This window comes from Furipterus horrens, unplaced genomic scaffold (genome assembly GCF_987537825.1).
Source record: "Furipterus horrens unplaced genomic scaffold, mFurHor1.1.pri manual_scaffold_11, whole genome shotgun sequence".
Classification (NCBI taxonomy): Eukaryota; Metazoa; Chordata; class Mammalia; order Chiroptera; family Furipteridae; genus Furipterus; species Furipterus horrens.
The window spans coordinates 31,634,692-31,659,587 of NW_028327181.1; the positions used below are offsets into that span (position 1 = coordinate 31,634,692).

The window sequence follows — 24,896 nt, forward strand, 5'->3', positions numbered from 1 at the left end:
ATAGCTCAAAGAGGAACACTCGGATACCTGCCTTGTTCAGCAGATTGAGGACATTTTTTATGATAAAATATTACTAATCTTGCTGTGCTAAGGGAAATAGCTATACCAGACACAGCCGTATTACTACTCTCCATACCAGAATACAGATCCGGGCATTAAAATGAATACCTTTCTTAAGTGGGTTTGCATTTCCTAGAGGTTTATCAGCTGGCATTAAGGAAATATATTTTACTGGTACGGACTTTTATAAAGGGGAAAGATCCAAAATCGCAATGCCCAGACATTTTCTAAATGGAGGAGATTAATAGTTGGTTGCTGGTAATCTACCAATCAGTTTGCCAATTAAGCACATCAAAAACGTGCGTATTATTGAAAGTGGAAATGTTCCAGCCCACTTCATTTTACCCTTCTTTTAACGTCTATCATGAGAGCCCAGGAAAGAAGCACTTAAAGACCGGATCAGAAGGATGAGGCGATAGTGCCTTCTGCTCCTGAGCAGACTTGATAAATAAATACGTTTCTGCCTTCTCTGAAAACAGCTGTTAAAACATCCAAGTTTGTCATTCATTAAAAAGAATTAAATAATAAATCTCATGTAGTTTTCTATTTGTGTGGGAAAGAAAGGCTTCCTGGCAAATTGATGCACTTCTGTCAGATGAGTTTTTCCTTTCTTGCTTGATTGAACAGAAAATTCAATGTTAGGTTCTATTACTGTCCTTATCCCAGGCTTATAGCATAGAGTATTATTTTAGGGGTCCAAGTGCACAGAGATGATTGTATATGTTTTGGAGGTGAGGCATAAATTACATCTAGTTTTGAAGCTCACAAAGTGACTTAATTTAGAAATGAACCTGTCAAGTTTGTATTTCTGAGGCTACTGACCAATCATGGGCTTTAAGTGTTTGATTTTTTTTCTTTTTTTGACAGAAAGGAAGAGTTACTAAAAGGGATCTATGCAATGGGATTTAATAGACCATCCAAAATCCAAGAGATGGCTCTCCCCATGATGCTGGTGCATCCGTGAGTTTCCAGGGTGATGGTATTTCAGCTTGGTTACTTTTATTTTATTTTTTAAAAGGTTTTATTTTGTTTTAGAGAGAGGGTAAAGGAGGGAGAGAAACATCAATGTATGGTTGCCTCTTACATTCCCTGAACTGGGGACCTGGCCTGCAACCCAGGCGTGTGCCCTGACTGGGAATTGAACCAGCAACCCCTTGGTTTGCAGGCTAGTGCTCAGTCACCAGGGCCAACTTGGTTACTTTTAATCTCTAATATGGTCTTCTCTTATCTATAGGCCGCAGAACCTCATAGCCCAGAGCCAGTCTGGAACAGGAAAAACAGCTGCTTTTGTCTTGGCAATGCTGAGCAGAGTGAACGCCTCGGAACTGTTCCCACAGGTAAGGGAAGGCTGAGAGAGACATGGGATTGCTTTCAACACCAAAGATATTTTAGTAACAGGTGATATTGCTGCAATGATATGACATTTACACCAGATCTTCTTTCATAAAATCGTCCAGTATTGGACAGAAGTACAGGACAGTGGTCGAGAGCACAGGCTTTTAGTTGGACTGGTTCCAGGCCCAGCCTCGCCTCTTACTCGCTGAATGTCTTAGGAGAGGCAGAAAATCTTTCTGAGTCTGTTACCCTGTCTGTAAAGGCGTGGGTTGTAGTTATCTGTTCACCCTGGATCCAAACACCAAGCACAGGGCCTGGCTTGTAGGAACCGCTCATTAAACACTGAACGAGTGAGTGAAGGAATGCGTGATGAGTCAACACTTGCCTCCTAGGACTGTCGTGCAGCTGAAATGAGTGTGCGTTGTTAGCACTGTGCTTGGTGTGAAGAACTAGACGGTCCTCTGGCCCACCTCCCTCCCTCAGCAGAGGAGGAAACTGAGGCTCAGAGAGGGAAACACCTCATGTAGGTCACCGAAGTCAGAGAGTGACTGAGCCGGGATGGCACTGCGCTTGCCCTGCTCCTAGCCTAGCGTCCGTTCGTAGAAACTATCTGGTAATCACCCCCTTTCTCCAAACTGTTCCCATCCACTCGTTTGGCAAGCTGAGGGCCTAAGTACTGAGCGCACTCAGTGCGGTGGGGAAGCGAGGATTCTCTCCAGAAGCTTACACTCTGTGCAACAGGATAGGCTGGGGAAGTGGACAGCTGAAGCCAGACAGACAAAATCATCTGTTTGTCTAATTTTTATCCTCACCTGAGGGATACGATTATTGATTTTAGAGAGAGGGGAAGTGAGAGAGAGAGAGAGAGAGAGAGAGACAGAGACAGAGAGAGAGAAATACTGATGTGAGAGAGAAGCATCAATCAGTTGCCTCCTGTAAGCGCCCTGACAGGGAATCAAACCTGCAACCTTTTGGTGTCCAGGCAACGCTCCAATCACCTGAGCCACCCAGTCAGGGCAGAAATCATGTGCGGTTTTTTTGTTTTTATTTTTTAAGACAAGTTCAGTGAAATTTATATTTGGGGTTTGAGACTGTGAATAATAATTTTTCAGGAAAAACTGTTTTTGAGAAATGGAAATGATTTTTACCACTTTAAGTATGCTTCCCCTCATCACCCACCTTTAACTGAAGCATTAAATAGTACCTGTTTCTTCCATCAACCTCGTCACTCATCAGCAACCACTGTTCACGGGCAGGGCGGTGGGGAGGTAACCAGTGTGAGAGGTGGAGGGAGTGTTCTGCCAGAGATGCACAGGCTGGGTCAGGTCAAGCGGGGAGTGTTCTGGAAGTGGGCAGACTTTTCACGGCCGGCAGGAGGTGATGAGGATCCCATTCGAGCTGTAATTTGTCGCATTCCCCCTCTTTTTTATTCCATTTCATTCTTCCCCCACCCCAAAGAAGTGTGACCAGTAACCTGTGTGTCTTCATAACCCTTAGGGAGGGCGTGTAAGAGGCAGCTATTTCTCCATCCTTCAGCTCCTGTCCTCTCATGCTCAGCAGTCATCTCCCATCTCTCAGCTACTGAAATTGTATTCAGCTGAACCTGTTTTATTCAACGGCGCTGTCCCATGTCACTTCTGTGTCTCTCCCTCTGCCAAGTTTCATTGTATTTCAGACTTGCATGATGGCTTACAGGAGCCTCTCTCCTCCGCTCTTCGCTCAGTTTCAGTGTCTCTGCCTGGCTCCTACCTATGAGCTGGCTCTGCAGACGGGCTGTGGGGTTGAACAGATGGGGAAGTTCCGTGCGGATGTCCAAGTGATGGACGCCGTCTGCGGGAACCCAGGTGCATGCCAGGAAGCCGGGCTTGGCCGGTGTTTTACCTCCTGACCCCGCCACTAACAAGCCTGTTATATGGCTTCTCTGCTTTCTTGTCTCTAAAATGGAGCTGGAACAGCATCTGTCTCACAGAGCTGGTGTCAGAATGAAATGAGATGACACAGATAAAGCACCGCCCAGCGCCTGGGGCCTAGCAAGGACCCTTACTCCCCTCGTTTCCACATCCTGCAAGAGGATGCTGTCGTGTGTGCATTTCTTTGAAACTCAGTTGTTTGGTACAGGACAGCTTTTATGCTTAACTTATTTATTAAACTATTACCTGTGCATAGCAGAAACAAAAAATCTTTAAAACACAGATCAGAAGGTTAATTGATTAATTAATTAAAAAAAGAAAGACAATGTCTTATTGCTCTAGGAAAAGGAACATGGATTCTGTCCTGGATGGATTTTCCTGGGCCAGGTTGCTCACATGGCTCAGGTCTCAGGATTCACCCAGACAGAGGCTTTGTTGTTACCTGAAGCCGCAGGACTAGAGAAGTGACAGCTGCCCGATGGGAAGGACTGTCCCACCTCACCCAGAGCAGAGGGAAGCTGGGGGCCCAAGAGCTGTGCCTGCCCACCGCCCCCTCCCCCACACTAGGACTCTCTTCCTCCTTCCAGAGCCTTCGGGCTTCAGCAGAAGGGAGCAGGGCCTTTGCCTTCGGATGGAGAGCCTGAGACTGTAATCAGCCCTGACGATTTCTCAGCATGTAAAGGTGAGAGAGCATGTCCTCTAGACTGTCGGCAGCCTAAGGGTGGGGGGTGGTCCCGCTTCCTGAGGAAAGAAGGAAGGAAGAGCCCTGGCTGGGGGTCTCGGTCGGTTGGAACCAAAAGGCCGGGGGTTCGGTTGCTGGTCAGGGCACATACCTAGGTTTCCGTGCAAATGGGAGGCGACCGTTCAGTGTTTTTCTCTCACATTGATGTTTCTCTCTCTCTCTCTTAAATCAATTTTTCTTTTTTTAATTTTTAAAGAAGGAAGGAAGAAAGGGAGGAAGAAAAGGGTGGGAAGGAGATCCTCACAAGTCCTGGGAAAATCCCATGGAAACTAACAACGCCACTTCATCACTGCAGGGGGGGGGCCGAGAGGCGGGGTTCTGCTCCAGCAGCAGAGCAGGACCAACGCAGGCCCCTCCGAGTCCTCGCTCTCTGGCAAAGATGGTGAAGGTGTTAAAAGCGTGGTTGAAGTCTGGACAGTAATGATGAAGGGGAAAGGTAAGCTTCGTACTACGAATATAGGTAAATATATCCTTAAATCAAGTTGATTAAAAATACAACTAGTTTGACGTGCTGGTTATTAAAGCACAAACACCAGTAAGACAAACAGCGTCATCCACGTATCAGTTACATGCACCCAAAGTGCTGCTGTCACCAACGGTGTCACAGCGAGGACCCCCCATTGGCAACAGCTGTCTCAGCTGAGAAGGTCTTGGAATGTGAACTCTGGGGTCCTGCCACAGGCCTCCTGAATCCGAAACTCTGGGAACGGGGCTCAGCAAGCTCTTTTCTCACCCTCCCCCCCGGGAATTCTGATACCTGCTAATGTTTGGGCATCAGTGCCCCAGAGTGTTGGACCTTTCCACAGTGTCCTGGTTGTGTGTCACCTTTGCCCATCATGGACACTCAGGGTCCTCACGGACCCAGAGCATATGAAAGCCGCAGGTGCAGCACCCCATTGATTTGAAGCAGACCCAGCATTCACAGTTTAGTTAAGAAAGACAAGGAGTGTGGTGTGAATCCGTCGGCAGCCATCCGTCTCGAGAGACGATGGTGTAGCTTCTTAAGAGTCTATCTGCACCGCCGAGAATGGTTGTGCAGTCCGACTCGGGAGTGACACGGTATCTGTCTCCTCCCGTGTTCAATCGACATCTTGCGATGACGCTGGAGTGTCCTCTCCAGTGAAGCTGAAGCTACAGAGCCTGGGCAGGGTGATATGGAGGGTCTGCTGTTGCCCATGCAGCAGACCCCCCCTCTCTTCGCAGCTGAAGGGCCCAAGGGAAAGATGGAGTCAATACAGCTTGGCTTCAGGTGCGCCTCAGGAGTTGCCGGTGTTGACTACAACGTCAAACCGCCTTAGGGACTCCGGCTCCGGATTTTCTGTCGGGGTTTACTCCCTTAGCCTTTCCCCTGAAGAGGTATTCCGCAAGGCAGCGGAGGTTTTTTGGAGTCAGAGTTTTCCTTCTCTGATGTGCCCCGACTGGAAGATCGAACCAGCGACACTTAGCTCGCAGGCCGACGCTCAGTCCACTGAGCCAAACCAGCCAGGGTTGATGTGAATGGACATCAAGGAAAACACCGTGAAACTTACACGTATGTATGCAGGTAGGAGCTCACCCTTAACCAGGTCTGAATTCAGGTCTGAATTCAGAAGTGCTGGGACGACCTAGTGAAGCAGCCAGTTCCCCATGGCTTAGAGCAGAACTGTCCAACAGAACTTTCTGGAGCGATGGAAAAGTTCACCAACTGCATTGGGTTGGGAGACAGTTCTCCACGGGTCTCTTATATTTGTGCACGTTTTTGAAGCAGAGGCACTGAATGCCTGTGCTCTGGACACTTCTAAGGACGTTTGTCTAGCCAACAGCCTTGGAAGGTGAAGGCTAGCGCATTTAACAGCATGCCTCCTGCCCAGTATAAAGGAGTCAGATTGCCTGAACTCGTGGTTCCTCTCCGGTGTTGCAACCCACCGCATGGGCGGGTATTATCTGCCTCTCTTCATATCGCCCTGTGGGAACTGGGGCTCAGGAGCCTGGGGCAATAAAACACTGCTCCTCTGGCTACTGATATTGCTGCAGATAGTAGTGCCCTTTGTCTCAGACCTGGGAGTTTCGGGTCTTCGGTCAGTATCCATGAAGCTGGCAGATTAATTGTTAGCTTACAACTGGGGTAAAATATGAGATCCTTTGCATGTCTTACACATTGTCCAACACATGTGGCTATTGAGCATTTGATGTGTGGCTAGTATGACTAAGAATTGAATTTTAGTTTTAGATAATTTTTTCTCCAATCTTCACTGAGGTGTAATTGACAAATAAAATTATATTTATTTAAAGTGCACAATGCAATGATTTGATATACGTTCACACAGTCAAGTTCATTAACATGTTCACTTTACTAACCTTCCTTTTGGTGAAAACTTTTAATAGCTATTTTCAGCAAATTTCAAGTATACAATACAGTATTATTACCTATAGTCACCACGCTGTACATTAGAGTCTCGGAATTTATTCATCTTATAACTGAAAGTTTTTACACTTTGATCAACAGCTCCCCATTTCCTTTTCCCCACTCAGCTCCCAGAAACCACCATTCTATTCTCTATTTCTGTGTCTGATTTTTTTTTTCTTTTAAAAAACATTTCACTTATAGGTGATACCACACAGTATTAGTATTTGTCTGGCTTATTTCACGTAGCATAGTGCCCTTCAGGTTCATCTCTGTTGTCGCAGACGGCCTGGTAATATTCCATTATGCGTCTGGGCCACATCCCCTTTATCCGTTCACCCACTGACTGACAGGTTGTCTCCACATCTTGGCTGTTGTGGATGACGCTCCAGTGAACGCACACACGAGTGCAGCTATATCTTCAAGATACTAATTTCGTTTCTTTTGGATATGCAATTGACCCTTAAACAACAGAGGTTTGAACTGCACGGGTCCACTTATATGGGGATTTTTTTCAATTAGCCCTCAACAGTTCAAACCTGCATTGCTCAACCGTCAATTGGCTGGTGGGCATCTGGGCGCGCAGAGGGCCAACAAGTTGTATGTGCATTTTCAACTGTGCAGGCAGTCAGCACCCCTAACCCATGTGCTGTCCAAGGGCCAACTGTGTACCCAGATGTGGGATTCATTTTCAAATAGCCATGTGTGCTGGCGGCTACCGTATTAGGCTACGCAGCTTAGAACGTTAAAGCATCAGCCGCGTGACCGTAGGTCGGGGCGCTGCTGAGGGAGGTTCTGGGCTGAGAAGGAGCTGAGACGTAAGGGGCCCCCAGGCTGTGTTCGGTGTTTAATGTTTGGTAACTCTGTGGCTCCAGGAAGAGTGGGGTTAGGAAGGGATGTTTTTGTAAAATTGTTGTGTCCAGAGGGATTTCCTGACAGCTGAGAGATTAAGGAAAGAGAAATTGAGGCCGAGTTTGGAGGGTGTTCCCACCGAGGGAAGAGCCTTGGAGACTGGAGAGAGAACATGCGGCCTGAGAGGACGGGCAGACCAGTGGCCCTTAAAGGGTTTGCTCGGCCCTGCCCTTCCCTCCTCCCCTCAGCTTGAGAATAACCCCCAGCTCCCCAGGCCAGCTAAAGGCTCCTCTGGGCCCTACTTTGCTCCCCCAGTTCCCGCCCCTCTCACTTCTCAGCTCAGAACAGTCTCTTCTTTAATATGTTGATTGATTTTAGAGAGAAGGGAAGGCGCAGAGAGAGAAGGAGGGAGAGAAACCTCTTTGTGAGAGAAAAACATCAATGAGTTACTTCTCAAATGCACCCCGACCAGAGACCAACTGGGAGTCAAACCAGGGACCTTTCAGTTTACAGTGCGACGCTCCAGCCAACTGGGCCACACTGGCTGGGGCCACAACTCTCTCTTCTTTGATTTCCGGTTCAGGTCCTGCAGACAGGTCAGGTCACATGTACCTAATCAGGAGGAGCTGGGGTCTGGGGGATGATAAACGGGGCTTCTCACTTCAATAAAGTTTGTGCCAAGTATTGGAAGCAGCTGTGGGGCCTGGTGTTTGGTGGAGGGGCCGAGATGGGGGAACGGCGGGGCAGGAGCCTGAAGGGGACTTGCCACCCAAAGGCTGAGAAAGCCAAAGAGCTTAGTTCAGTGCTGGCTCCCACCTAAAACCCTCGGCCCTGAGGCGGTAGGGGGCGCTCTGGAGTCGGGGCACTCGGGCCCGGCCCAGACAGGCCTGGACTGCCCAAGAGGCAATTTATTTACAGGTATTGTCCTTATCCCACAGATACCACACGGATTTCTCCACAAGCTGCATTCTCACTTGACGTTGCAACAAGCCCTCTAATTTATTCTTTGTCTTAAGTTGTGGTAAAATATACATGACGTAAAATTTACCATCTTAACCACTGCTAAGTGTACAGAGCACTTTTCATCTTTCAAAACTGGCACCCTGTCCCCATGAAACGACTCCCGTTTTCCCGTCTGCCCCAGCCCCTGGCCACCAGTATTCTTTCTCTTTCTAAGAGTTCGACTACTTTACAAGTATCCCAAGTGGAATCATAGAGCACTTGTCATTTTGTAATTTATTCTTTTTTACACGTGCATATTACCGTATATATGGCCCTGGCTGGTTTAGCTCAGTGGATTGAGCGTCGGCCTGCGAGCTAAGTGTCGCTGGTTCGATCTTCCAGTCAGGGTACATCAGAGAAGGAAAACTCTGACTCCAAAAAACCTCCGCTGCCTTGCGGCATACCTCTTCAGGGGAAAGGCTAAGGGAGTAAACCCCGACAGAAAATCCGGAGCCGGAGTCCCTAAGGCGGTTTGACGTTGTAGTCAACACCGGCAACTCCTGCGGCGCACCTGAAGCCAAGCTGTATCGACTCCGTCTTTCCCTTGGACCCTTCAGCTGCGAAGAGAGGGGGGGTCTGCTGCATGGGCAACAGCAGATCCTCCATATTACCCTGCCCAGGCTCTGTAGCTTCAGCGTCATCGCAAGATGTCGATTCAACATGGGAGGAGATAGATACCATGTCACTCCCGAGTCGGACTGCACAGCCATTCTCGGCGGTGCAGATAGACTCTTAAGAAGCTACACCATCGTCTCTCGAGACGGACGGCTGCCGACGACGATTACCGTATATAGGTATATGTTTATCAGGCAACCATTACTAGTATTTTTGCCACCACAAAAAAAAAAAAAAGCTATACAATTTTGTTTGTATATTTTTGCATCCTGGAGTTCACTGCCATTTTTGTTTGTTTGTTTTTTCTGTAGGATAAATAGCCAGGGATGACATAGGTGGGTCAAAGAGAGGCATATTCTTAGTCCGTATATATGTTTTTAGATCCCTTCCTCAAAAAGCGACGGTAACTTATTTCTCCACCAGTTGTGATAAAAAGTGGTTTTCCCCCTAACTTCCCCAGCCCCAGCTATTTATTGCTCTTTTGAAGTTTTGCTATTCTGAGCAATGAAAAGTGGCATCCCAGTTTTAAAATCCGCATTTCCTTGACAATTAGTGAGGTGGAGTTTTTCCGTCAGAGCACCGGCTATTCGGGTTTTCTCTGGCACCTGTCACCTGCTCGCAGGTGTCGCCCATTTCCAACGAGACGATTTCTGTCTCTTACTGCGCGTAGCGGCTCTTCATGGATGACAGAGGCTTACTCTTCATCGGGGGTGTATATTGAAACATTTTTTCCCATCTACAGTTTGTCTTTTGACTTTGTACATGTTATCTTTTATCTTTCTAAAATTTAAACACTTCACGTCTAGCTTTTCCTTCATAGCTTCTGGGTTGTCTGTTTTGTTTAGAAAAATCCCCTCAACCCTACGTTATATAAATAGTCTCCTAATTTTTTAATTAAATTATTTTACATATTTAAATTGTTTGAAATATTGTTTAAAATATTTTCTTATGAAATTGCTTAAATATAAAAACAATATTTAAATGGTTTTAAATATTTTAGTTTAAATACATTTAAATCTTTCATTTATTTGAAATGTAGTTTTAATAACTTGTGAGGTAGAGAGCTTAACCTTGTTTTTTCAGAGATATCCAGGCATGCCTATACAATCTGTTAAATAAACTATCCTTTTCCCCACCGGCTTGAAATACCACTTTAGCATATACTGTACTACAATCCAATGTACTGGGGTGTGTTTCTGGACTGGGTTCTAATTCTGTCCCGTAGATCTATGTATGTTGTCCTTTACTCTCACTGTATGATTTGATCACGGTGACTTAGAGCTCATTCTCCTAAGGCCACGTCTTCACTCGGTTGTTTTCATCATCACCATGATATGAATTCCTTCCAGCTGTCACATCCTGGGCATGTCAGGAGTTCTACAAGAAAAGCCAGAATAAGTTCAGAAGGCCTGCCCATGTGTCCTTTCAGGAACTAAACAAGGCAGGGGCCAGACCAGGGTATTAGATGAGTACCTACTATGCGCTTGGCCCTGCTCTATCCACTGGAGCCGGCCTAGGAGACGGTGACTAGTACTTTAAGGTTCTTGCTCCTCGGCTCCAGACCTGTTCTCTCCACACTGCCTAGTAGTGCAGTGACCCCTCCCCCAGTTCTGCTCTGCCGTCTGTTTCCTATTAGAGTTTCCCACTAGGGGCCGCTGGAGGGAGGCTTCAGGCTGGAGGAGGAAGGGTGGACGTGCTTCTTCCTGCTTGCGTCCTTGTGCTCCCTGGAAGCGACTGTCCCCCAGCGGCAGCAGGCCCGTCCTCAAGCTGAATCCAGTTGGCAGCTTTTTCAGCACATACAGCCTCATCATCCAGCACCCACCCCCACACCCCTGCCCCAGAGACCCCAGCTCTAGCTGGCAGATGCCCTGTCCTCAGAGGTCTGGGTGCCAGGCTCTGGATCCCCTCCTCAAAATGCCCACAGTGGAGTCTGTCCACCCTCTCCCGCTGGTTTCCCCAGCCCTGGGAGCAGTGCCTAAGCATGCTTTTGAGACCCTGCCATCACCTAATTAGCAACTTTCTACCTAATTATCAATTCTTTATTGCAGATTCTTCCCTTTCAAATAGCTGGTGTGGTTTCTGTCTCCCGGATCAGCCCAGAGCAACACAGGTGATGAGGAGTCGTGGGGCCGAAAGCTGCTTCTTTTGGCCGCCCTGCCAGGAGCCCCCCTGCCCTCCCCCGTCCCCAGAATTATTTAGCTGCTAGTCGCCAAGGAGACGGCTGACAATTTCCAGGTGCCAAGCCTCCCGCTGGAGCTCTACAGACATTCCGGAAACTCCCTCCTCCTTCCCGCTCCCCAGCCAGGGAAGTTGGAGGATCTAGCCAGGTTAGGGGGTGGGCACAACATTGAGAGTGGGGAGAGGGAAGCAGACCAGAGGGGAGGACGGGGAGAAAGACGAGAGGTGTCCTTGGTTCTGGCTTCCTCCACAGATCTCAAGTCTCTGGCCTGGTCCTGTCAGCCCTGTGGGGACAGACACCCACTGGGCCCAGCCAAGCCTCAGTTCTCCAACCAGACCCTCCACCATGGAAAACTGTCCCAGCTCTGTCTCCGTGCAGATACTAGGAGCCCCACTGCCAGAGGGAGCAGGAGGAGCCTGGGCCCTGCGCAGGGGCAGGATCCAAGCCCACCCAGCGGTCCGCTCACTGAAGCAGCATCCGCACACAGGGACTTCCGCAGTGGCTGAGGCTCCAGCCCGCTTCCTGAGCGTAGTAACAGCAACACTAACGGTAATACTAGCAGGGAGGTAGGCGTGACTCTTACTCCACAAATGTAGCCATGTGTCCCTGTTCCTTTGTTCTCATTAAAATCAAAGTTGATGCCATGATGGGAGCCCCTGCTCTTCCCAGGGTCCCGCTAGAACCCAGGAGGCCTATGAGGCACCAGACACAGGGAGGAGCTTCTGATCACGGGGCCATCATGGATGGGTGCTGCTGACCTTCTCAAGGTGCTGGCCTTTGGGGGGTCTTTCCACTTCTCTGCCCCATGGGCTGTTGGCCTGGCTTTTGGAGGTTCCTCCTCTCCCAGGGACCCAGTGACTTCTGACCTGTCCCCACACTGAGGGAAATCTCTTCATCTCCACCCTAACTGCCTCCAAAGGTGCACTCCTGTCTCATTCTGGCTACTTCCACCCAGAACAGCTAACACAACTTTTTAGTGAGTTCAGGCTTGTACAAAAATAGGGGAATGTGAACTTTGGTTTTGCTTCTGCCCTGTACGATCCTGAGGCAAGGTAGATCTGAAGACCTGGATAAAGCTCCATCTACTTTACGTTTGTGGATTTTAAAGCCAACTCAAGACACTATCACATCTCATCCCTGAATATGTTAGTATACATTTAAAAAAAAAAAAAAACATTGTCTCATATAATCACAAAACTATTATCACACAGAAAATGAACAGTTTTCTAATACGATCTACTAAACAATTTGCCCCGATTTAGAGGGAACACTGAGACTCGAGTGGGTAAGTCTCTTGTTCGGTGTCACCCAGCTACTGGGCAACAGAGCCAGGATCTGAGCCCTGATCTGACCCCAGGGTGGAGTCCCCAGGGTGGAGTCCCCCGCGCCCCTCTTTTGTGCACTGTCCTCTCCCTCCTGTCCACGCCCCACTCTCACAGCAGCATGGACAAGCGGCGGGGCAGGCATCATTACAATCGCATTTTTTACTGAGCAGGAAATGGAGGCCCAGTGGAGTGTCTTGCCCATGGTGGCCCAGGAAGGACTGGCTGTGAAGGGCTCTCAGAACCACAAAGCAGATGCAAGGAGGGCAGTTCCCAGGCAGAGCTGGTGCAGAACCCTGGCCTCTTGCCCTCGGGGCCCTGGGGGGCCCTAGCCTCCCCCTTGGCCTCAGCCTCCCCAGCCTCCCCTCCCCTTCCTTCCTCTCCTCATCTTCGGCCTCCCTTTCTCCCCCTCTCATTCTAGGGCCTCATCATTCCCTCACTTCCTCCAAGGAACAGGTTACAAAGTGACTGAGCAGTGACCCCTGCCGGGCCCTCTGGCCCTCTGGCCCTCCTCCCTCCCCCTCTCTGCCACAAACGCAGCAGGAGCCATGTCGTCCCAGCTGTGGAGCCTCTGGCCTGTTTCCTCTCCAGCCCTCAGCTCCTCTCTGGCTGGGCTCCTGAGGGACCACAGCTGGCCTCCAACAAGGCCCGCGTGGGCACACATGGAAAAGCCATCAGGAGCATCTGCTTTCCCCACTGCAGCCCAGCGACCCCCGCCTTCCACACTCTGCTCCTCCTGGGGTTTCGGAACCAGGACTTCGCATGGTTGCAGCAGGCCAGAGCCCTGGGGTAAGCCCCACAGCACGAATGCAGGGCCTGCAGGGGCCCTCAGAGGGGTGCAGAGGTGAGTGCAAGGCCAGAGGAAGCCGGGGACGGGTCACCCGGTCCCAGCGCGCTGCTGCCCAGGCCCAAGGTTCTCAGAAACCTGGGCACCCGGTGCAGCCGCTCCGCCGCCTCTGGGCGCTCTGCCCTGAAATCTCCTGTCCCTGCTAAGCCCTGGGGAACCTGACACTGGGCATCAGATCGCCAGTGTCACTGGAGTCTAGGGTTCTCACCCTCCCCAGCTGTCAGCAGAGGATGGAAAACTCTGACCTCGTCTCAAGCTGTCATGTCACAGCTATAGGGCAGTAGGGCATTGAGAGACTGGGGGAGAAGGAGAGAGACAGAGGGCGCACGGGGATTCAGGGGGCCCTGGTCAGCAGGATCCAGCTCCAGGGTCCAGACTTTGTGGGTCAGACCCAGAGAGGAGTAGGCGTGGTGGTGCGCCAACCGCGTGCCGGCGCTGGCGCATGCGTGTGTGTATTTCATCAAGCACACACACACGTGTATAAAAATGAGTGTGCAGCTCGATGGACTGTAAGCTCTGCTCAAGTCAAGATATAGGGCATTACTAGCAGCCAAGAAGCACCCCCATACATTAATAATATACGTTAATAATATGTGTTACTATCACAATCCCCTTCACAGGAGAGAAGGCGCTGCTGTCTCCATCGCTCTGAGAGAAAACGGAAGCTCGAAGAGGCTCAGGAACTCCCTAAAGTTCCACAGCGCACCGTGCAAACCCAAACCGGAGCGTCCTGGTTCCAGAGCCCCTTCCACAGCTCCTCCTGCGTGTCCTCACAGACCCGGGGGGAGGGCCGCCGAGGCAAGAAGGCCGTTTGCAGGCGTGTCTGGGCCTCGGGGTCCCTGTGGACTGCAGGGCTGCGTGTCCGGGTCCTGCATTGGGGGTCGGTTGGACTTGATGAGATCGGGCCTTTTTCAGCTCTGTCTCAGCGACACTCGGTGACATCATAAAATAAAAATGCAGGGAACTCGGGGTCCTCCCGCAGGTGCACCCCAGCCAGGTCCTGCCTTCCCCAACTCTGCACTATGGACGGAGTGAATCATCTGGTAAATAATTCACCCGCAATCAGGGCAGTAAGGGTAACAGGAGAGCAGGGGCGAAGGTGTGGGAAGGGCTGAGGTGGGCAACCTGAGCCAGAATCCCGTCCGTCCAGGGCTGGGCTTTGCCCTGGGGAGACGGAGCCCGAGAGCCAGGCCGGCTCCATCTCGGACGGGCAGCCACCCCGGGGCATGAGGCCATGGTGAGCCTGCGTCGACCGCCCAGCCTCCTGCTGCTGATGCCGCTCTGCCTTCTGTCTCTGGGTGCCTCAGGTGAGTGATACTCAACCCCCTCCCCCAACGTAGCCCATTCCTGCTCACACCCCATTATTTCTTCCTGCCTTTCTTGGGGTCCTTCTTTCACCCTCGCATAGCATTCCGTGAAGGCCATTAACTTCCACGACCCGCTGGATGGTAGCCAGCGTGCACTGAGCAACCGCGACGTGTCGGCGGGGTGGGGGGAGCAGGCAGGGCCAGAACACAGCACTGCGTTACCTTAAACCTGGGGGCTCCTCTGAGGACCCCCGTTGGGTTGCAAGCAGGGACCTGACAGGGTCAGGTCTGGTTTCGTAAGGTTTCCTCCACGCCAGGGGGTCTTCGTGCACCCGCAGCCATTGGTGTGGGAAAGTGTCCGCTTCTGGATCCTTTCCCTCTGGGTTTGCCGAACATCAGAATTTTGCCTCTGATCCCCTCCCTCTGCCTGCCTTCTCCTCTCTCTCTGGGGAAACCGGGAGCAGTGGGCAGTCTCGGGTTGGGAGTTAGGGCTCCACCGCCTGCTGTGTGGTTTTGGAGGACGTGAGTTCATGTTTCCGAGTCTCAGGGGATGTTCTTGGTATAACACGGTCAGCAGGCAGTGATGAAGAGGCCAGGACAGGGCCTCGCCCTCAGCAAATGTGACCTGCTGCGACTTAGGCTGGTGCCTTGGTCTCCTCCGAGGCTCTTGTTTTCACTGCCAGGTGCTGCGGCTGCCAGCACTTGACAGGAGGCTGGCCATGGGGGACAGGGGCACACGGTGCTTGGGCAGGTGCTGGGGTCCTGTGCTTGCCCTCGGCAGCTCCCCCTCCCCCCATAATGATCATCTATCTAATGACTGACTCTAATCCCATGGGTGGCCCATTTGTCGTTGTAACCCTGGTGCCTGGTATGAGGCAGCGCTTGATATTTTAAACAGTTGACAAATGAATAAGTGCTGGGTGGGCTGATGGCAGGCAGGTGCTATCTTCCCTTTGCTGATGGGTCTGGAGTCCCCTGGAGTCCTTACGCTGAGGTCTCTAGAGCCTGAATTGCCAGGGGCCACCCAGATCTCCTGAGCCTCGAGGTGCCGTCTGGCTGATCATCAGATGGGCTTCTGGAGGCCTGTTAGGAATACAGACTGCTCGGCGCTGACACCCTGGAGAATCTGACTCTGTCGTCCGGAATGAGGCCCAGGGATCAGTATTCCTGTCAAGCCTTCCAGACGGTCTGATGACCAAGAGGATGGGAACCTCTCCTCCTATCCACTCCCTGATCTCAGTCAGGTATTCCCCAGCCAGGCTGGTCCTACAGCGTACCTGAGCGGGAGGCTCCGCAGGCTCCCTCAAAACCACCTCTGCCCCCCAACTCCAAAAAGGCTCGTGCTGCCTTATCAAACCCTGCCCAGTCGGCTCTGACTGCAGAACAGGGCCAGAGGCTCCGGGAAATTGTGGGGGGGGCGGGCAGGAGAACCCAGGACAGCTCGGATGTCCTGCGTTGTCATTGTCCCCAGGGCAGCCCAACGAGGAGGTGGTGTCCATCCAGGGAGTGAGGGGTGGCTCCATGGAGCTGGCCTGTGGCTCCCCACCTGCCCCCCTGGTGGTCTTCTGGAGCTTCACCCCCCTGGGGTCGCTGATCCCCCGGCCCGTGGCTGTCACCAATGGAGCAGAGACCAAGGTGGAGGCCGAGGCCTCGGCTCTGGGGACCGTGAGCCTATGGGACGGCAGCCTGGTGCTGGCAGAGCTGCGGGATGGTGCCCGCAGCCACGGGCTGTGCCAGGCCCTTCTCGCGTCCGGAGGCTGGCTACATACCGCCTACTGCCACTACAGCTTGGCCGTGCTCGGTGAGCGGCCGGGCCTGTGGCCTTGGTTCGGGCTGCTGTGCCTGCTGGTCTGCCCCCCTTTGCATGCGCTCCCAGCTGTGTTCTGCAGGGCCCAGGTTCTACGAGGACTGCCCCTGGGGATGAGGAGGCCTGGGGCATTCAGGAGCCTACTGGGCAGGCCAGCCCCCAGCTAGCGAGGCCTGGGCCACCGGACGCAGCCAGACGTGACCTGGGTCTGCAGTAACAAACACAGAGCCTCTCCTTTTCCTGGCCAGTGCCTGCATCGAAGCCCCAGGTGCGGCTAAGTGAGCCGTCCCCAGCGGAGGGGACGACCGTGGTGGCCACGTGCTCAGTGAGGGAGGGCACGGAGCCCTTGAGCTTTGCCTGGAAGCAGCAGGCACCCCGAGCGCTGGGGAGGCCCTGGTGGGGGTCACGGAGGGACTGCTCCAGCTGGACCCAGTCAATCGGACACACTTGGGCTGGCACGTTTGCAGTGCCCGCAACGCCGCCAACAAGCTGAGCAGGGGTGGGGCCTTCCTGGAGACCATCTGTGAGTCAGGCTGGGGGGAAGGGAGGTGCTCAGGGCTGGTACCCACTCCCCCACCCACACTCAGCCCCTGGCACACCTCAGGGCACTGCACCCACCGGGACCACGTGTGGCTCCAGTACCAGGGGTTTTATCCCGGGCAAGGTCGTGGGCCCCTCTTCCCAGGAGACTGTGCACAGACTCGTCGTCACAATTTTACCATAGTTCTTTGGGTGTAGCCTGAAGGACTCTCAGGGGTCAGCTGGACCTGGGGGAACAGGGCGGGGGCTCTGTGGGAAGAGAGGGCAGCCAGTTGGTCCCAAGAAGGACTTCTGAGAGCAGAGGGTTCCTTTCAGAGCAGACACAAGTGGGTAAAAGGCCAGCATAGTTGTTTCCACAAAGGGAGAACAGGGAATGCCAGTGAACTTGTGGATGTGATCAGAAGTTTGTGTGAAGGGTGACAGCCGGCACGGTCTAGCGTGGTGCTGGGCAGGACGGCAGCCTCTCGGGGGGCTTCCTGGACCCGCAGTGGGGCCAAGCCCAGAGGAGGTGTGCTCTGAGGGAGACATTCACACTGGACTTGGAGGACCTAATCTAAAGAAAGAACATGAAATAGCTTATCAATAAATCAATATTTTTATATTGATTATACACTGAAAGATAATATTCATGTATGTAGTTAAATAAAAAATAGTAAAATTATTAAGACCCATTGATGGTTTCTGCTTGGTTGAGTTCAGGTATTTTTCTTTTGAAGACTGGCTACTGGAAATTATAAACGTCTGTGGCTCGCCTGTAGCTACTGGACAGAGCTGGCCAAGAGGATCTAAGGAGCAGGGACAGACGGAGTCCTGTCTGTCTTGGACGTGGCTTGTGGGAACTGAGGACAGTGAAGGAGACGATGAACAGTTTTGGCAAAGATGCGGAAGCAGAATGGAAGCAGGCAAAATAGTTCCCTGCTCTCCAGGAGTCAAGGAGGAAGCGGACATGGAGCAGGCGGAGGCAGTGACCCCAAGAAGTAAAAAGGGCTAGCTGCTGGGGTCGTCCTCAGGGCTTCCCCCCACCCCACCCCCGTTCTCTCCCCTCGCCACCTGAGAGGGACCAACCAAACCAAGAAACGCCTCAACGCCAGGCCACGAGAGACAACTGGGCGCCCTACCTCCCTTCTCCTGGCCAACTCTGCTGGGTCCCCCACCTCAGCCCCTCCCAACAGCCCCTCTGGGAAGCCTCGCAGGTGCCCTTCTGGGCTCCCACAACCTGAGGGCTCACCTCCACAGACCTTGATCGGCTACCCGGGACTGGGCCAGGGGCCCCTGGACTCTGGGCTCCTTAGGGGCCTCGCACAGCAGTTCACGCGGTTGGTGTTTAATTCGTGGTTGTTGGACGGGGAGTAAATTCAGCGATGCTTACTGGAAGGAATGAGGACCGACCGGGTCTTCCCCACCCTCCAGATGGTCCAGATGATCCCATGATCACCATGGAGCCACCAGGCTTCACTGATTGGGGGGGGGGGGGGCGTCTGGGCCAGTGAGAAAGAGGAAGTGACTCTGAGCTGCCTGGCTGCATCCAATCCCCCCAGTGAGCCCGTGTGGCTGCGAGACCACACCCAGGTCCACATGGGGCCTGCCTACAGCATCCTCAGCGCCCGCTGGGCCCACACAGGCCTGCACACCTGCCTGGCCCACAACAGCTGCTTGGACACCTGCACACAGACCACCGTCCAGTTCCCCATCTCCTGTGAGTGTGGGGAGGGGCCTCCGCTGGGGCCTGCGCTCTGGTGAACTGCAGCCGTCCTGTGGAAAATGGGGAGAGGTTAGGGGGAGGAAGGGCTGGGGGGCCAGATGGAGTTGCAGAGCAGGGGCAGAGGCTAAAAACACCATGGGAAAGGGTAGGGAGGGGGACAGCCCCTGACCCTACGCAGACAGCCCCCTTCGAGTGATTATTCCCACGGTCCCCGGGACTGAACTGAGGCACAGAGAAGGGTAGACTGAGGACAGCGAGACAAGGAACCCAGGGCAAGGACGAGAATGGGCACGGGGACGCTTCCCTGCTGGGGCTTCCATGGGAGCCTCTGGGGTTGCCCAGTGATTCCGCCCTCCTGCCCATGCCCCAAGCCGCTGCCCCTGACCCGAGAGCTCAGCCTTTTGCTCACTGGCCCCACAGATGGAGCAGTCTCTCCCTGCCCACCCTCCTTCCCCGACTTCCCCGACACAGGCACCTCTGGGTCACTGGCAAGGGGCAGCCCTCCTGTGCAGTGCTCCTCACCCCTGGGGCTGTGACTTTGGTCTGCACCTGGCCCGGGGGGCTTCCGACTGCCCAGCTGCAGTGGGAATGGCGCCAGGGAACTGGCCCTGCCGCCCTCAGCAATGTCACCTGGAGTCACGCAGCCACCCAGCTGCCCAACAGCAGCATCTTCGACTGCACTGGCCAGCACCCAGCCCTGGCACTGCCCAGCCTCTGCAGGGTCACATTGTGTGAGTGGGCACGGGAGACAGCAGGGCTGGGACAGTCCAGGCCGAGGAGTGGGGAGGGGTCTGGGGAGAGAAGGGAGGGGCCCTGGGCTGGGAGGCAGGGAGCTCCAGGTCACAGACTGGGACCTGCCATGTAACAAGGAGGCGGGCAGCGTTCCGCTCAGACGTGCCTCCCAGCTACTGTCCACCCAGTCCTGGTTTTCTATCTACACTGTGGCCTGTCTTCCTCGGTTCAGGCTTGAAGCCTGGGGACACCCTCCTAACTGTCCCCCAGCCTGCAGGGGCGGCAGGCCCTCACCACCGCCTACCCCAACTCCATTTCTCCTGCTCAATTACATGTTGGTCTTGGACGGTGCCCGTACCTTTCTGTCTACCTTGAGAACTCCTGTCCATGTACAAGACCAAACGTCATCCTGTTTCAAAGTCCTTCTCCCTGAAGGCCCAGAGAGCTGTAAGCCAGCATTCAGCTCACTGTATTGTGATGGTTAGCTTAGTGTTAGTTCCCACTGTTTCTCCGGCACACGGTCAGCCTTCAGTACACGACGATTGGAACAATAAATGAGCTGGCTGAGGAAGTGGAGGACTGGGTGAGAGAAGCAATTAGTGAAGGACGCAGGGGCTGCTGAGTCCCTCCTCCTCCGCCCTGCAGGGCCATGCTGAGCCGATCATTCCCTACTCAGGGGAGCCCCTCCGGAGCCCTACTTGCTGGACCACGGCCACAACTGGAGGCCAGTTCATCACGCTGAGCTGCGAGTGGGCTGGAGGCGAGCCCCCAGCCCTGCTGAGCTGGCTGGACCCACAGCCGCGGCCTCTGGGCCTCAGCAGCTCCCCGCGGGCAGTGCACCTCCTGCGGGCCAGGGAAGATCTGGCTGGCACAGAGTTCACCTGCCAGGGCGCTCACCCGCTCAGGGCCTCCGGGCCCCACTGTCGGCTTCAGCTGGGTGAGCAGGGGCTAGTGACTGCATATCGTGGGGCTGGCGTGGGAGGAGCGGCCCTTTGCAATCGGGATGAGGGGCTCTGGGGGGCGGCTGGAACGCAGAATGAGTCCAGAGACTGAGTCACCTCCCCCCCCCAGGGACTCAAGTGTTTTGATCCATAAAACCAGGGGGTGTAGTCTAGGTCTGTGTTGCCCAATGAAAATATAATGTGAGCCATATGTATAATTTTAAGTTTTCTAGTAGCCACATTTTCAAAAGCAAAAAGAAATAAGCAAAACATTTTATTAAACTCAACAGATCCAATATATGATCATTTCAATGTGTAAAAGAAAATTATTAATGAGATGTATTGCATTGTGTGGGGTTTTATTCTACTGCCTTCAAAATCTGGTGTATTTATAAGTTACAGCACATCTCAGGGTGGACTGGCCACGTTTCAAGTGCTTAGTGGTCACCTGCGGCTGGGCAGCACCATCTAGCCAATGAGGGGCTCTGACTGTCAGCCTCACCTGCATCAGTTCGCATGAGAGGGACCTGATTATCTTCCTGACCTGAACTAACAGCTCAGGTGTCAGAGGCCTTTACCTCTCTCACTCCCTCTAGTCATCTTTGGTCAGGTTTCCTTCCCAACCTTCTTCTGGCCCTGCCAGTCCCATTTATTATTGACTCAAGAAAAAAAGTTAAACGTTGAAGTAAAAAAGGTGAGAAAAGCTAGCAGAGGAGCCGTTATATAGAATACTTCTCAAGGCCTGGGGACCAGGCTGTGTTCAGGGGCTCTAAGAAATTGCTCCACCCGAATTATTTCCCTCCCTGACGATGCAGTCTCAGGGCTGGAGATTCCACCAGAGGTTCATTGACACCTGCAGCGGGTCATTAGGAGTCAGCCTGTGAACACTGAGCACCCACTACGGGCCCAGCCCTGAGCCGGGGCGGGAGGTGCTGGCCACGGGGGGCAAGGAGGCGCCGTGCCAGGTGCTGAGAGGGAGGAGGCTAATGCCGAGGCGAGTAAGGCGGGTGCCCCACCTGCAGGAGCCGCGCCTGGGCTCGGGGGGAGGCGCACTGCTGTCATCACTACACTGCGGCAGATGGTGATAGGAGTCTGGCTAGAATGGAAGCCTGAAGAGGAGGCAACCTGGCCCGAAACAAGCTTCACTGCTAACCCCACAGGCCGGTCTCCTCTCTCCCCTTCCCTGCCCCGCTGGCCAGCACCTTACCTGCCCCCCCCGCCCCCTCCCCTCTTCATGCTAGCCAGATGTGGAGGTATTTCCCCGCCTCCCTCTCTCTGTCCCTGCAGAAGCCCCACAGCTGGCAGTGGCTAAGCCCTGGGGTCAGTCCTGGAGGGGGAAGAGGCCTGGCTGGGGTGCACCCTCCAGGGGGGCACACCACCTGCTTGCCTCCTCTGGCTGGGACCCCAGGGACAGCCATTGGAACCAGGCATGTCTGGATTCATGCTGCACCCAGAGGGCACCCAGCTCCACCTTCGAATCTGAGGTGCAGACCCCGCTCACCACAGGGGCGCCTACCAGTGTGTGGCTCTCAACGCTTTGGGCAACCGCAGTCGCAGCGTCCTGCTGGAGGTCCTGAGTGAGTTGAGGGGAGGGAGCGTGGGTATGGAAACCCTCCAGCCCCAGTGCCTGCAGGTGGAAGGCAATGGAATTCCTACTCCAGGTTGGACAGATTAGCTCCCTCAGGGCCATGAACCTGGGTGGGCTGTGTGAAGGTGAATCACATGCGCTCTGGAACACAGGCCAACAGAGCTCCATGTGGTCAGGATAATCCCCTTGCCCTCCATGTATAGATGAGGAAACTGAGGCCTAGAAATAGAAGTCAAGGGCAACAGAGACCAAACCACACAGAACCGATCAGGTCTACACACCCCAGGCTAGGGCCTCCTCCAGCTCTCAGCTGAGCACACTCAGGCGCCTAGGCACCCCTGCCCCCGCACCTGGCTGTGGGCGTGCACATGCCTGCAGGCCCCCTCACCCCCAGGGCATCCAGCGCCTCCCAACGTCACCATCCGTCGTGCAGCTGCAGTGGGCCATCCAGGGCTCCGGGAACCTCACGGGCTCCCTGGTCCAGCAGAGGCCCAGTGTCCCCGGCCCCAGCGCTGCAGCTTGGGAGACAGCAGCCAGGGACATCGGCCCGAGAGCAGAACCCAGGGCTGGGGGACTTGGACCCAGGGGTGCTTTACGCCTTCCGCATGCTGGCCGTGAATCACTGCACAGCGGGACACCCCACCGGGGTGAAGATACCAGGTGCTGGGCTAGCGCCACGGCGAGGCTCCCCTTTGTCCCTCTGCACGTCCATCCCTGGCTCTCCTCTTCTCCCCCTTCTCTCCAGGGACCCTCTCCACTGCTGTCTTTCCCATCCCCCCTCCGCCCCCTCCCCAGGAGGCCCGGAGGCCTCAGGCCCAGGGGTAGGAGCCCTAGTTCAGTTTGAACCAGAAGGGGGAGGGGGGCGATTGGAGAAGGACAGGACCCCCTCTGTGCCTCAGTCTCACCCCCTCGGCCCACAGGCGAGCTCTCAGCTTACTGCTGCTCTCCTTCCATCCTGGGAACTCCCATGTTAGGGCCCCTTCCCTTCGGCCCCGCTGCCTTCTGTGCCCAAACGGGACTTGGCTGGGACTCAAACCCCGAGCAGCAGGCATGCAGGGCACCTCTCCCTTGGGAGAGGCCTGGTCTCCAGGTGCTCGGGGCCCAGCTTTGCTCCCGACCTCCCGTCTCAGGTGGAGGGGGAGCAGGACAGCTCGGTGCTGCCCACGGGCAGCCTGTAAGCCACTGCTGCCAGGTTCCGCCGTGGCTCCACACCTGTCCTGTGCGAACAGCGCTCTCCCCTCCTAGCGGACCCCGCCCTCAGCACCTTCCCCGCAGTGCTGGGTGCTGCAGGCACAGGGATGGTGGTGGCCACTGTGGCCTCTTTTCTGGGGTTCCAGTATGCCGCCCAGCACCCGGAGACTTGCCGTCGTGAGGGAGAAGCTGCAGGGGGTGGTTGCTTGGCCCCAGGAGGTGGCCAGGTCTGCTCCTGTCCCAGGGAGAGGCAGGACCCGTGGGCAGGAAATCTGGCCTCCAACGCTGACCTCAGGGCTCTGGCCTGCCCTGCACCCGGCAGGGAGGGTTACTCTCCTGTGGTCTAGGCTGAGTGGCCCAAGTAACGCACCTTTTCCTTTCCTTCCTGCAGGCCTGGGTCAGCTGCTGGTTCCCATGTGAGTGTGGAACCCGCCATCCCGGGGGGCAGGGTTTTCCTCACTGGAAAGGAAGGTGGGGAAAGTGTGCTTGTCACAAACTTCACTCTCGCATGTCACCCTCAGGGAGCGAAGTCACCACCACCGGGGTCCAATGGAAAGCTCAGAGGCACAGGCAGGTAAGCACCCTTTGTCCCCAAGATTGCTCATGTGTACAGAGAGCACACTTGGTCTGAAAAGCAAGGTAGCTAAAGGCATGAGCTCCCTCTTTCCCACCTACATCCAGCCTTCACCACCGGCTCAAGGTCCCACCGCATGGCTGCTGGTTACAGAGAAGTCCTGGCCCGGCCCATGAAAGACAGGCGGGAGGAGAAGAAGACACACAGCTGGAGAGCAGACCCGCCGGGTGCCCACGGGCCCGTGAGAACTTCGGTGCTGGACACTGCCTGGTGCTGCGTGAGCGGCGGGTGGCTCCCAGGGCAATTCCTCAATAAACCACGGCTGATGCTGTCACAAGTGGAGGGTCATTTTAGTTGCAACTCCCACAGGGCGAAGCTAGTCCCGGGTTCAGGCGGGTCCCAGGTTTTCCCCCTGGGAGGAGCTAGGAGATGGGAAGCAAGAGAGGCCTGTTCCCTTCATTCAGCCGCAGCAAGAGAAAGGCCCTCTAGTTCCTGCCTTCCCGCGTTGTAAACCCCTTCCCCGGGCCACGAGCTTCCACCACAGGTCCGGCTTATGGCAGCTGGGAGCAGAGCCGGGCGCAATGCTGGGGCCTTTGTCTTCCGTTTCCCTGGGGTGTAGGAGTACCCCCTGGTCTGCAGTGGTCAAAGGGCCACGGAGGCAAGACCCCAGGAGTCTGTGGCAACAAGACAGGGCAGAGGTGCTGCGGATGGGGCTTCCTGCCCCCTGGCCTGGGGAGCTGGCTGAGAGGGGACCCAGCCTGCTCCAAAGTCACACTCCGTCAGCTGCCAGCATGACTCAGGGCTCCGCGCATGGGCACCTGCTATCTGGGTGAAACACAAGCGAGTGCTTGCTCACTGACTGGGAGTCAGGGATCCAGCTGGCTCCGCAGGGGGCTCAGGGGAGAAAGCACGGAGCTGAGAGACGGTCTCGCCAGGAGTAAGTGGCGCCTGAGAGGAGAGGAAGGGACGGAAACTGGAGCTGCTGATTAGGTTCTTGCAGCCTTGAGACTTGATTAGAAAAGAGGCTTCGGGTTCCCTCAGCTCTCTCAGGACCGGGCTAAGGCGTAGGGGGCCGTATGTAAACATGGAAAAGGAGTTATAACGAGACCTCATCCCGTGCAAAAGACCCTGTTGGCTTTCTGGTCACAGCAGCCCAGACACTTTGATTTTTTTTTCAGGGCAGTAAAACAAAGCTGCTTCTTGAGGGGGCTAAATTCTACCCTGGAGCTCGTAGAGATGTTGCTCTAGGTGATGGCGAAAACCACGA

The 24,896-nt window shown here is 54.3% G+C and overlaps 1 long non-coding RNA gene and 1 pseudogene across 3 annotated transcripts; both read left to right on the top strand.

The window, feature by feature from the left end:
- Positions 1-931: 931 nt before the first annotated feature.
- On the top strand, positions 932-11,242 carry LOC149997349 (uncharacterized). 3 transcript variants are annotated; one of them, XR_016514070.1, is made up of 5 exons: positions 932-1,020; positions 1,295-1,397; positions 3,893-3,987; positions 10,948-11,009; positions 11,135-11,239. It is a non-coding gene; the product is annotated as an uncharacterized LOC149997349 (long non-coding RNA). The 3 variants fall into 3 exon arrangements; XR_016514069.1 differs by having other exon boundaries at positions 10,948-11,242; XR_016514068.1 differs by lacking the exons at positions 10,948-11,009; positions 11,135-11,239 and adding an exon at positions 4,244-4,471.
- Positions 11,243-14,200: 2,958 nt separating this feature from the next.
- On the top strand, positions 14,201-24,248 carry LOC149997350 (V-set and immunoglobulin domain-containing protein 10-like 2; annotated as a pseudogene).
- The last annotated feature ends 648 nt before the right edge of the window (positions 24,249-24,896 follow it).